Genomic DNA, 14564 nt, shown 5'->3' with positions numbered 1-14564 from the left:
CTTATGTGCATTTATCCTATACTGAGTCCACTGAAGAGTTTGAGACAGCTGTAGATGGGTATTTTTCCAGTTGCAGAATAGCATTTCGAGGATACAGTCTACTTAATGGAAAACTATTGAAGAATGAGGATTCACGGTTAAAGGTTACGAGAAAAATAAGTACATTTTTGAGCTAATAAAATACAGTCTTTCACTACAGTACTAAGGAGATGTACCTTGTCCTCACAATCATGAGAATACAAACTCTATACAATCTGCATACTCAGACGTTGGTTTCTTCATAGTGTTACTATTAGTGATCGTTATGTGCTACGCCGTCCGTCGCTACTTTTATGCTCCGGCCATACTTCGCCCAGTGTGAGTTTTTTTGTGCGCAATACATTTTTAAGGTTTTTATCTCCATTTTACAGTCGCCCCCTCTTTGCCTGTTCTCTTCCATTATGTTCCCCCCTTTTATATTTATGTGCGCCATATTTTCTCCTTTGTAATTTAAATGTCTTCTATTGTATAATTAATGTCTTCCGGCTGAACAGCAGCGCATATGCTGCTAAAAAAAGTTATTTTAGGAAATTACTGAATCAAATAATGCACTGTAACGCTATGATGGTTAGGTATAACCTTTCTTCGACATGTTAATTAGTTTGTTTACTATCGTTCGCCTCTTCTACTTAGCTCTTCCATTATATTGTTAAGTTGCAATACTCGTCGTGGCTGAATGTGTGTAGGTCCTACTTTGATAACATGCTATGTCGGTGCATACGTGTGTGGAAAAACAGCAGTAATTTCCCATATACAATTTAACCACAAGCTACCAGTTGCGAAAAGCTGTCCATGCTGAATCTGTCCTCTTTCCTGTAATTCTCCATTCAAACTCGTTCATTAATTAACCACTGGTGTGCAAACAAAAACTCTGAACAAATTTATCTCGTCATCGCTCAGTGGAAATCGTTATTCACACGTTAAAAACGGATCCACGCAGTCTCTAAATGCGATTAAATTTGACTGCAAAAAAACAGAATCGGCTCTGAACCGACGGCGCCGTTAATCCAAAATATCGGTTTCGACTCACAATATCTCGTGTAAACTTTCCGCTTTATTGTTTCACTATATATGTAACCGATTGTGCAAGTTGGCGTTCTGTACAGTGTTGCATCACGAGCGTTAAAACAAATCAAAAATCGGTGAACTGGTCAATGCTGTCTAAAAATAAACCTTCGTGTAAGTTAGTGTCTTATTAGTGAATAACTGCCCTCATCTACCAGTGAATTTTTTTTAATGAACTAAATTTTTCGTCTTTTCTAGCAGACTAAGAGTAATTATTTCATAATATTCTGTTTCTTCTGAGAACCACTACGTCGTAGCATAGCCACATATCTTATGCATTATTCAGTTTTTCGGACCAGTAACTTCCAACTTAATTATTGTTAACAGTCGTTCAGCTCAGCTGAGTATTGCTTCTTTCTTACTTTTTTATGAGGTATTCTACATCCTGTAGATGAGTTTCTATAATCAAATTTCATAAAAAGCAATGGTTACCAACAAATGAAAAAATCTATATTTGTCATGTCACGTAGCTCAGTTGTTTTTAAGATGTATTAAAAGCGATAACAGATTAATACCAAGACAAGATCATTTTCAATATGAAAATAATGAAATTTTTCAGGTGCTGTAACAATTGTTTCATAACAGCTCGAAGTTCAATGGAAAAGTAAAGCAGGGACAAGTCTTGAAGTTCTTGAAAGCAGGTCCTATACGAGTGAAGTTATTATTGTGTATTTGATTTAAAATTAGTGCAACGATATTTTTTCGCCTGCCAGGACTAAAGACTTCCGTAATATGATCATACACTAAAGAGCCAAAGAAACCGGTACACCTGCCTCATACCGTGTAGGGCCCCCTCGAGCAAGCGTAAGTGCAACAATACGACGTGGCATTGACTCGATTAATGTCTGAAGTAGTGCTGGAGGGAATTGACACCCTGAATCCTGCAAGGCTGTCCAAAAATCCGTAAGAGTACGAGCGGGTGGAGAGCTTCTCTGAACAGCACGTTGCAAGGCACCCGAGATATGCTCAATAACGTTCATGTCTGGGGGGTTTGGTGGCCAGAGGAAGTATTTAAACTCAGAAGAGTGTTCCTGGAGCCACTTTGTAGCAATTCTGGACGTGTGGGGTGTCGCATTGTCCTGCTGGAATTGCCCAAGTCCGTCGCAATGCACAAGGGACATGAATAGATGCCGGCCGAAGTGGCCGTGCGGTAAAAGGCGCTGCAGTCTGGAACCGCAAGACCGCTACGGTCGCAGGTTCGAATCCTGCCTCGGGCATGGATGTTTGTGATGTCCTTAGGTTAGTTAGGTTTAACTAGTTCTAAGTTCTAGGGGACTAATGACCTCAGAAGTTGAGTCCCATAGTGCTCAGAGCCATTTGAACCATGAATAGATGCAGGTGACCAGAGAGGATGCTTACGTACGTGACACCTGTCAAAGCCGTATCTAGACGCATCAGGGGTCCTATCTCACTCCAACTGAACACACCTCACACCATTACAGAGCCTCCACCTGCTTGAACAGTCTCCTGCCGGCATGTAGGGTCCATGGGTTCATGAGGTTGTCTCCATACCCCACTTGTCCACTCGCTCGATACAATTTGAACGAGACTCGTCCCACCAGTTAACATGTTTCCAGTCATCAACAGTCCAATGTCGGTGTTGAAGTGCCCAGGCGAGGCGTAAAGCTTTGTGTCGTGCAGTCATCAAGGGCACACGAGGGGGCCTTCGGCTCCGAAAGCCCATATCCATGATGTTTCGTTGAATGATTCGCACGCTGATACTTGTTGACGGCCCAGCATTGAAATCCGCAGCAGTTTGAGGAAGAGTTGCACTTCTGTCACGCTGAACTATTCTCTTCAGTCGTCGTTGGTCGCGTTCTTGCAAGATCTTTTTCAGGCCGTAGCGATTTCGGAGATTTGATGTTTTAGCGGATTCCTGATATTGACGGTACACTCGTGAAATGGTCGTACGGGAAAATCCCCAATTCATCGCTACCTCGGAGATGCTGTGTCCCATTGTTCGTGCGCCGACTATAACACTACGTTCAAATTCCCTTAAATCTTGATAACCGGCCATTGTAGCAGCAGTAACCGATCAAACAACTGCGCCAAAAACTTGTCTTATACAGGCGTTGCCGACCGCAGCGCCGTATTCTGCCTGTTTACGTATCTCTGTATTTGAATACTCATGCATATACCAGTTTCTTTGGCGTTTCGGTGTATGTTGTACAAGACGATGAATGGACTAGCACTGTGAGAATAATGTACCGCAATGACTCTCCACATCAGTAGTAACTCAGAAGCCACAGAGAGAAAGAAGTGCTTTCAATGTCCGCAGCTCGTGGTCGTGCGCTAGCGTTCTCGATTCCCGCGCCCGGGTTCTCGGGTTCGATTCCCGGCGGGGTCAGAGGTTTTCCCTGCCTCGTGATGACTGGTTGTTGTGTGATGTCCTTAGGTTAGTTAGGTTTAAGTAGTTCTAAGTTCTAGGGGACTGATGACCAGAGATGTTAAGTCCCATAGTGCTCAGAGCCATTTTGAACCAAGTACTTTCAGGTAAATCAAAGAAGAGAAGAAAAAGCTGCAACACTCACCGTTCTCTCAGTTGTTACATAATTACACAAGTTTCGCTGTCTGTGTTCCATCATAAGATGAAACACATTATTCTTTTTCTAACTCATCTGCTTCAGCTCCGACCATCACAATTTAATTTTTTTTATATGAAGAACAATTTCTCGGTAATTGCTATTACCGCTGATGGTATCAAAATTAATATAGCTCATTTAGCAGTTAGCAATCCTAACAATGAGCTAGAAGCTTCTGTAGATGTACTTGATATGTGTTGAATGTTTGTCATAATTTTAGTTCAAAAATGGTTCAAAAGGCCCTGAGCACTATGGTTCAAATGGCTCAAATGGCTCTGAGCACTATGGGACTCAACTGCTGAGGTCATTAGTCCCCTAGAACTTAGAACTAGTTAAACCGAACTAACCTAAGGACATCACAAACATCCATGCCCGAGGCAGGATTCGAACCTGCGACCGTAGCGGTCTTGCGGTTCCAGACTGCAGCGCCTTTAACCGCACGGCCACTTCGGCCGGCTGAGCACTATGGGACTTAACATCCTAGGTCATCAGTCCCCTAGGACTTAGAACTACTTAAACCTAACTAACCTAAGGACATCACGCACATACATGCCCGAGGCAGGATTCGAACATGTGATCGTAGCAGTCGCGGGGTTCCGAACTGAAGCGCCTAGAACCGCTCGGCCACCACGGCTGGCCATGATTTTAGTCTTTAGGTGACGTCTTGGTATATAATGTATTAATTTCATCAATCCGTGTAAGTATTGGTGCTGTCTCAAGTCGTAATAACGGTAGCGACGTAAAAAACGACGCATAAAGCATTTATTGTATTCTTATTCACAGATTAATAATATCACTAAACTGCTGTAGGCGCGTAATCCGCAATGGATCCTCGACGAATGCATTAAAAAGTGTTACTTGCCCAGTTCGTTGATAATATCGTTTTTCACGGAAGTTACACTACAGCTTTTGTCCTCCAAAGCTCTCTATAAACCAAAAATATAACCAGCGAAGCCTGACAGTGTGGAGGAGGTAATTTATTAAATAAAAACATTTACTGTAAAAAAATATTTTTACGCTTGGATCGCAATATTCACTATTCAATTATAGCTCCACGATTAGTTTCAGTTGTTTTCCAGAACCATCTTCAGATCGTTCAGATCGTAAGAAGCGGTGAATATGCTTTAAAAATCGTCATTAACTGTAGTCATGTAACGAAATGCATTCGTATTGTGGGCCAACAAGACTATGGCAGTACGTAGTTAAAAACTTCATTATGAGCGAGCCACATTGTAAACCATAATCTCGCTAAATGGCGGTAATAAAGAAGGAAAACAGCGAGTTGCCTTAGTAAAACTTGCATCAAAAGCCCGTGATTTGTAATACGGCAGCAGGTACTGTAGGGAGAACAGTTGTGCCGTTGCATATACTGTTGTATATTCTGCTGTATGTAGATGGATACAGAAAACAACAGAAATGAGTCATTATGTTGTAACTGTAAACTTAAAATGCGCTCTTGGTATAAAAAGTTTTTTCAATTAAAAAGGTTTTCATGTAACAAACATATAACGTTGGTACTGATAAGTAACTATTCGTCCATTATTCCCTTAACGGTTGTTTCCTTTTGACCCATTAAAATTTGAAAAACTTTTATTCGATTGACTAGATTAGATTTGGTGATCTCTAAAGGGAAGGAAGTCGATAGTTGTCTTAGTAAAACAGTCATAAGAGCTTATTGCTACTAATACGACGGCGAACATTTTGCAATATCTCCTTCGTAATTAAAGAAAACTATAATTTCACAATCACTAAAAATCCATACTTCAAAGATAGGTATACTTCTTCTGGAAAGTGTTCATGTATACTTCTTGAAACTGTACGTATGCACTTTCACGAAATACGCTATTTCGTATTTTGGCTCTTTTAGCGAATAAAGTTTCAACAGTGACAGCAATAGCCGTACATTACAATCTCAAATACAGCGGTACTTGATGGTATCACAACAGTAACTCGAAAGCCACACAAAAACAACTGATTTTGAATACAAAAAGCATCATTTCATTTTCGTAGCTATAAGCTAATTACGTCCACTAACGATTGGCCTGTGTCGATCCTCTTGCGATCGTTGATTTGCAGCGTGCGGTGATACAACTGTCTGTTCTGCAGACTGTATTTTATTTATGAACGACCGACTTCACTCATCCATAAAGTCTTTCGATGGACATGAAATATAAGAAATCAAACTGAGATATCGATTCCAGCACTCTACAAAAATTAATAAACCTAGAAATACAATATATTTGTACCCATTACCGGGTGATGCTTCTGAGCAACAAATGTGACTGCCATTGTCCACATTTTGTAACACTACAATCTCAGTAGACATGCAGAGCCTCCATAAATATGGGTTCGTATTTGTGGAAAAAGCTTTTTGACTGATTTTGTTCCTGACTCTTTAAGTATGCATTTTCATTCGAGTTATTATTTGACTGCCCTTAACTGCTGCCTGAGTATCCCCAAAGGTTCTAACAAATTAAGCGTCATGCACCTTTACTGATCTGTACCCATGCTCTGTTCCTTGCGCACTGCCTATTTAAGACAGCCTAGCTGTGCAGATGTTAAACGTGCTTCCCACCAGTTCCTAAATGAGCTCAAGAAAATATTTTCTCCTGAAAAGCACTCAGCAATATTCAACCACCTTTCTAATCGAACAATAACAGGGATATTATTGAGAGTAAGACCAGACGGCGTGGCGTAGAAGACGACAGCGGCACGCGACCTCAAAGCACGCAGTGACGCAACTATGGCCACATGTTGTGACGTTATTTAATACTGATACATTATTAATCGTAATTCAAAAGCACTTGAGTATGTGTTTGTCATATAAGGGTTGATCAAAAGGTACAATCCATAAATGGTATGCCAATTAGACAAAATAGCCGTAAGCATTGAGGCGATCATCCCAGCGACGCATCCGGCTGAAGATAACCGTTTGGTAAACCACCTTGTCCGTAACTGCCTGTTGCACATTTTCATCCGACAGGAGTCGTCGACCTTCAAGGCCTTTTTTAAGGGGCCAGAGGCGTGATAGTCGCATGGGCAGAGATCAGGACTATAGGGCGGATGCTCGAGTGTCTCCTGTTTGTCCATAATGGATAACGCTATCCTGCCAGATCGACCAGCGTCTTGTATCGAATCGCGACCAGCGCAGAACTTGCCGACAGACATACTGCCCATACACATTCATCATTCTCCGTTAGTATGTCTACCGGTGTCTGCCAAGCCAAGAAAAGAATAAAAGCACGCTTGTCCTGTCTGGACTATTTGATAATAACGTCGCCATAGTTACGTTTCCGCATTCACCTCGCACGCCATGAAGACACGAATGCCACACTAACAGCTTGTGTACATGCTGGTGCTTATACACCCGCATTAGAGTCACTCTACGTTGTATATACCCTTCAGCAACATCTTCAACCGAACCCTTTTTGATCGCCCTTTATAGTTTAATAAAGGTGCGCCAGCCTAAGGTATCTAACAAAGTAGACTACATTACTATAGATTTATTTGCATGTAATGTTCCGTTAACGATAATGGCCAATTAACCTCAGTTATGCTTCATACAAACATCAAAAAAAGCTTTGCATCACCCCAGGTCCCAGAAATCAAGATAGACGTTGACTGTTCAGAGATGTCTCTAAACCCGCCCAAAGATGTAAACAACCATGCACCTATTAGACGGAGGGGGTCCGACACCCGATCAGTTCCAGTCTTCCACCAGAAAGCAGGTACACGGCTCGTGTTGTCTGTAGTTCAACCGTGCCTAGACGGCCAATACCGCGGCTCGATCGCGTCCGCATTGTTACTTTGTGCCAGGAAGGGCTCTCAACAACGGAAGTGTCCAGGCGTCTCGGAGTAAACCAAAGCAATGTTGTTCGGACATGGAGGAATAACAGAGAGACAGGAACTGTCAATGACGCGCCTCGCTCAGACTGACAAAGGGCTACTACTGCAGTGGATGACCCCTACCTAAGGATTATGCCTCTGAGAAATCCTGACAGCAACGCCACTACGTTGAATAATGCTTTTCGTGCAGCCATAGGACGTCGTGTTACGACTCAAACTGTGCGCAATAGGCTTCATGATGCGCGGCTTCACTCCCGACTTCCATGGCGAGGTCCATCTATGCAACCACGATACCATGCAGTGCGGCACAGATGGGCCCAACAACATGCCGAACGGACCGCTCAGGATTGGCATCACGTCCGCTTCACCAGTGAGCGTCGCATATGCCTTCAACCAGACAATCGACGGAGACGTGTTTGGAGGCTAGTTGGTCACGCTGAACGCCTTAGACACACTGTTTAGCGAATGCATCAAAGTGGAGGTTCGCTGCTGTTTTGCGATGGCATTACGTGGTGCGGACGTACGCCGCCGGTGGTCATGGAAGGCGCCGTAACGGCTGTGCGATACGTGAATGTCATCCTCCGACCGATAGTGCAACCATATCGGCATCATATTGGCGAGGCCTTCGTCTTCATAGACGATAGTTCGTGCCCCCCATCGTGCACATCTTGTGAATGACTACCTTCAGGAGAACGACATCGCTCGACTAGGGTGGCCAGCATGTTCTCCAGACATGAACCCTATCGAACATGCCTGGGATAGATTGAAAAGGGTTGTTTATGGGCTACGTTGAGCCGTTGCGCCATTGAATTAGTACACTCGCTCAGGTAGTGTCGACTATCCCTCTTGCGGCACTAATGCCAGTATGTATGAGGAAGAGTTGGTATCTGTGGGTTGTGTCCTTAGAAGGTATTTGCTTGCCGATATATATACGGGGTTTGCTGGCCCGAGGAGGAAGCGCTAAGTTTGGGGATTGGCGGTAGCGTCGCGACTGGGGGTGGTCACGAGATCCGAGCGGCCGAAGTCACGAGCTGCGCAGGGAGGGCCTGCGCAGAGCGAAGATACCCAAGTACTTCACCGGGTCAGCGTCGGCTATAAGCAGCAGGCCGACATCCCGTCGGTTGGTTGGCAACATTCGGGTCGGACGACCGCTTGTGGCCTGGCTGCCCTCTTCTGCCTGGCTTTCATCGGCTCCACTCAGTAACCGCTGTTACGCACTGTGGATCTACATGTACGTGATTACTCTGCTATTCACAATAAAGTGCCTGGCAGAGGGTTCAATGAACCACCTTCAAGCTGTCTCTCTACCGTTCTACTGTCGAACGGCGCGCAGGAAAATCGAGTACTTAAATTTTTCGGTGCGAGCCCTGATTTCTCTTATTTTATCGTGATGATCATTTCTCCCTATGTAGGTGGATGCCAAAAGAATCTTTTCGCAATCGAAGGAGAAAACTGGTGATTGAAATTTCATGAGAAGATCCCGTCGCAACGAAAAACACCTTTGTTTTAATGATTGCCACTCCAATTCACTTATCATGCCTGTGGCACTATCTCCCCTACCTCGCGATAATACAAAACGAGCTGCCCTTTTTTGTACTTTTTCGATGTCATCCGTCAGTCCCACCTGATGCGGACCCCACACCGCACAGCAACACTCCAGAATAGGGCGGAGAAGCGTGGTGTAAGCAGTCTCTTTAGTAGACCTGTTGCACCTTCTAAGAGTTCTGCCAGTGAATCGCAGTCTTTGGTTGGCTCTACCCACAACACTATCTATGTGATCATTCTAATTTAGGGTATTTGTAATTGTAATTCAAATGGTTCAAATGGCTCTGAGCACTATGGGTCTTAACTACTGAGGTTATCAGTCCCCTAGAACTTAGAACTACTTAAACCTAACTAACCTAAGGGCATCACACACATCAATGCCCGAGGCAGGATTCGAACCTGCGACCGTAGCGGTCGCGCGGTTCCAGACTGTAGCGCCTAGAACCGCTCGGCCACTTCGGCCGGCTGTAATTGTAATCCCTAAGTATTTAGTTGAATTTACAGCCCTCAGATTTGTGTGACTTATCGCGTAATCGAAATTTAGCGGATTTCTTTTAGTATTCATGTGAATAACTTCGCACTTTTCTTTATTCTGAGTCAATTACCACTTTTCACACGATACAGATATCTTATCTAAATCATTTTGCAATTCATTTTGGTCATTTGATGACTTTACAAGACGGTAAATGACAGCATCATCTGCAATCTAAGACGGCTACTGAGATTGTCTCCTATGTCGTTAATATAGATCAGGAACAATAGAGGGCCTATAAAACTTCCTTGGGGAACGCCGGATATTATTTCTGTTTTACTCGATGACCTTCCGTCTATTACTACCAACTGTGACCTTTCTGACAGTAAATCACGAATCCAGTCGCACAACTGAGGCGATATTCCAAAGGCACGCAGTTCGGTTAGAAGACGCTTGTGAGGACCGGCGTCGAAAGCCTTCTGGAAATCTAAAAGTATGGAATCAATTTTACATCCACTGTCGATAGCACTCATTACTTCAAGAGTATAAAGGGCTAGTTGTGTTTCGTAAGAGCGATATTTTCTGAACCCGTGCTGAGTATGTGTTAATAATTCATTTTCTTCGAGGTACTTCATAATGTTCATATTTTCCAAAACCCTGCTGCAGATCAACGTCAGTGATATGGGCCTGTAATTCAACGGATAACTCCTACTTCCCTCTTTGGGTATTGGTGTGACTAGAGCAATTTTCCAGTCTTTAGGTACGGATGTTTCTGTGAGCGAGAGGTTGTATTTAATTGCTAAATATGGAGCTATTGTATCAGCATACTCTGAGAGGAACCTGCCTGGTGTACAATCTGGACCGGAAGCCTTGCTTTTATTAAGTGATTTAAGCTTCTTTGCGACACCGAGGATATCTATTTGTATGTTTCTCATCTTGGCAGTAGTTCTTGATTGGAATTCAGGAATATTTACTTCGTCTTCTTTGGTGAAGGACTTTTGGAAAATCGTGTTTAATAACTCTGCTTTAGTGGCACTGTCATGACTTCACCGTTGTTATCGCGCAGTGAAGGTAATGATTGCGTCTTGCCACTGGTGTGCTTTAGGTATGACCAGAATCTCTTTGGGTTTCCTGCCAGAGTTTCGTTGTGGAAATTATTGAAAGCATCTCGCATTGAAGCACGCACTATATATCGAACTTCTGGAAAACTTTGCCGATCTTGGGGATTTTGCGGTCTTTTTAATTTGGCATGCTTTTTTCGCTGCTTCTGGAACAGCGATCTGACCCGTTTTGAGTACCACGGGGGAACAGTACCATCACTTATTAATCTGTGTGATGTATATCTCTCAATTGCTGTCGATACTGTCTCTTTGAAATCATTTCGCAACTTTTCTACGCTTACATAATCAGATCTGAAGGAGTGCAGACTGTCTCTTTAAAAGGCGTTAAGATCATTTTTATCATCTTTTTAAATAGATATACTTTGCGTTTCTTTTTGGTGGTTGTATGCGTTAAGGTATTCAGCCTACCAGCAACTGCCTTGTGGTCGCTAATCGTTGTATTCGTCGCGATACTCACTATTTGTCCAGCATTATTTGTAGCTATGAGGTCAAGTATGTTTTCGCAACCATTTACGCTTCGAGTGGGCTCATGAACTAACTGTTCAAAATAATTTTCTGAGAAAGCATTCAGTACAATTTCGGATGACGTTTTATGCCTGCCGCCAGCTTTAAACGTATAATTTTTCCAGCATATCGAGGGTAGATTAAAGTCACCACCGACTGTAATTGCATGAGTGGGGTACCGATTGGAAATGAGACTCACATTTTCTTTGAACTGTTCAGCAACTATACCTTCTGAGTCGGGGGTCGGTAAAACGATCCAATTATTAGTTTAGTCTGATTGTCAAGTATAGCCTCCAATCGGCTCCGCACCAAAGGACCACAGTCAGTTCTATCGATGATGCTGCAGATGGTGAGCTCCGCCTTGACCTCGCAAGCAAGACTGGCAGTCTTTACCATTCCCGCTAGCCGCCCAAAACCAGAGAGAATCTCCGCCGATCCAAAGCGACATACTTCATTGGTACCGACATGAGCCACCACCTGCAGTTGGCTGCACCCTGTACTCTTCATGGCATCCGGAAGCAGCCTTTCCACATCCGGAATGACTCCCGCCAGTATGCACACAGAGCGCATACTGGCTTCCTTCCCCTCCATGGCAGCCATGTTCCTAAGGGGTCCCATTACATGCCTAACGTTGGAGCTCCCGACTACCAGCAAACTCACCCTCTGTGAACGCCCAGTCCTTATGGGCTGAGAAGGTTCCTTTGTAACAGGGTGGATGACTGCATCCGGCTCAGAGACATCGTCAGCCACAGATAACGCCCAAAACCTGTTCATCGAATGAACCGTAGAGGCCCTACGATCGGCCCCTCGAAAAGTTTTTCGCTGCCTGCCAGACTTTGGAATGATCTCCCACTTGACCACAGGTGAGGGATCAATCTCAGTGCAGGCAGTACCCGGGGCGGCCACAGCAGTGGACCAAGCGGGGGACACATGGGATGTGCTCGACGACTCTCGCATCCCTCCATCCAACCCCCCACAGTGATGCCCCTTGGCAGCAGCCTCAAGGTGTGTGATGGAAGCCAATGCAGCTGTGAGAGAAGGGTCGCCCACTCAGCTCGCATCTGTGCACAGCAGTCACAGTTCCTATCCATTACTGCAGTCGCTCCCGTTTGAAGCTCGTAAAAATGTCCAACTAACGAACGGTATACTCGCCTTCTTAGCAGCAGGAACGAGAGGTGCTCTGTCACTGACGGTCTATCCGACACTGACGTGAGCTACACTAACCCAAACAAACAAAAGCCTGTACGATCCGAGCAACGGCGGTACGACAAGCTACACTCTTATTAAAATAAAAGTTTGTGTGTAGTAAGCACTCGAACACGCAGGAAATTACAAAAATCGGACGTTTTGTACCCGCTCCAGACGCCTAAAAGTTACATGTATACGTCACATGTGTACCACTCGCTGTTCATGTGATCAACTGCATAACTGGTTTTGTTTGTATCAATTTGGAATTCAGTTTTCTAAAGCTTCTTTTTGTCCTACTTCTGGTGGCCAATTACTTGCTCTCCAGTATGCGTCAACTGTCCGGTCACCAACTCCCGCTGCAGGACGCCCCCTAAGAGGTTTTGGTGGTGCCACCTGTGGTGCGGCCTCTGCTTCTGCCCGCGCTATTTCCACACAAAACGTTTCCTTGTTTCACCTTCTGCTCATTGACATGCATTACATAGGAGTGGTGTGTTAATACCACCAATTGAGAGTCATCCCTTTTGCATTACATACTTATAGGCAAATCTGCTCATTACCACCAAAGTAAGTTAGGGGTCGTATTCACCTTCCCGTTAAGATGTATAAAACTCTTATGTAAGGTGTGAAATTGACCTTCATTTTTTCTGCTACCTTACAAACTGAGTACAAATGATAGCTGTGCCAATGCACTCCCCTTCTGTAACTTGTGTACGTGATGATTTTGCCATCTGTATATGAGTGTATCGCTATCCTATGACTTTGGACACCTCAGGTAGTGGGAATATTACAAGTGCAACGAGTAAATGAAGATCAAGCAGAAAAAAATTAGGATAATTTTAGAGGTGCACAGAGTGGGGAGTATATTCAGGTGTACACATTATTACATGAATAAAATTAAGAACAATATTCCAGTTGTTGAAAAATCTCATTGAGAATAGCGGAAGTTATTATAAAAATGAATCCTGTTGAAATCATTCTAGTCTTATGCACCAACGAAACCATTAAAAATCTAAGGCGTGCTCCATGAGCAACGGATAGGGATGCATATTGAAAATCACCTGGAGAGATAGGTAAACACGCAAATGGCCTAGGATGTAGGCTGGAATGGAACACGTAATTGACAACTGTAATGAAAAATGGATTAGAAGTTATGGTAACTGTAGCGAGGTGAATAGATGGTAGATGGACCAAGAAAATAATCTGCTGGATTGAAAGACAGAAGGAAAGACCGAGGCGAAGTTCTAATGGGAGGTTAGTGCGTGAAATTAGGAGACATGGATTCGTATAACAGAAACCGCAATACAAAGGACAATCTGAAGGAGGCCTTCATCCAGCAATGGATATAAACATGAATCCCTTTTGTACCCGCGAAATCACTGGCTATAATGTTCCCAGAAAATGAAATAGACTCATGTTCCTTTTTTATGTAGGGCCTCTAGCTATCAGCGATTAGTTTTATTGGTGTTTCGATTCTGGCGTGATGTGACCGACACATTTCTCACCCATAATAAGCATTCGGAACACAAAAGCACTGCCAGTTATTCAGTGCTCTCACGTGACTCTGTACGTTAGTGTCACTGTATAATCATTTGGGAGAAGTCAGCTGGAAGGGCAACAAGAGGATGTAGCCGGAAGGCTTGCTGAAGACTGCTGGGCACTGTGGGAGTCGAAAGGTAGTGTGATGCAACTAAAAGGATGCACGTGCATGAATGAAGATGTAAAACGAGCGCTTTTCGTGCTAATCGTTTTACTTCATGCTTACTATGTGAGTCAAGGACTTTTTGCCCAATTGGTTTTACTTCGTGATTGATACATGCCATTCTAGATTGCATCTGTCTAATGATTTATGAATGGGAGCCAAATAACGAGAGTGTGACTTTGGAGACGCGTTGCATTATGTATTCATTGTTTTATTGTTGCCGTATGCTAAATAAATATAATATTTGCTTTTGGTCGGAATTTGCGGAAATTCAGCACTCGTCTTGCCAAGACTTCCTAGTGACCTATCGCTCATGTAAAATGAGCCGTACTCTTTCTTCTGACATCTCTAGGGTCTCAGACTTTGCAAACACTTTGCGAGGATATATGGCGTGTGCATTACTGTTTTTTAAAATACTGTTATTCTACTGTGCTTGCGTATGCGGATTTCGTAACCTGTGGAAACAAGTGGATTTAAATCTGCTATTGACTCTCACCTGTATC

This window comes from Schistocerca nitens, chromosome 4 (genome assembly GCF_023898315.1).
Source record: "Schistocerca nitens isolate TAMUIC-IGC-003100 chromosome 4, iqSchNite1.1, whole genome shotgun sequence".
Classification (NCBI taxonomy): domain Eukaryota; kingdom Metazoa; phylum Arthropoda; class Insecta; order Orthoptera; family Acrididae; genus Schistocerca; species Schistocerca nitens.
This window is presented reverse-complemented; position numbering follows the sequence as displayed.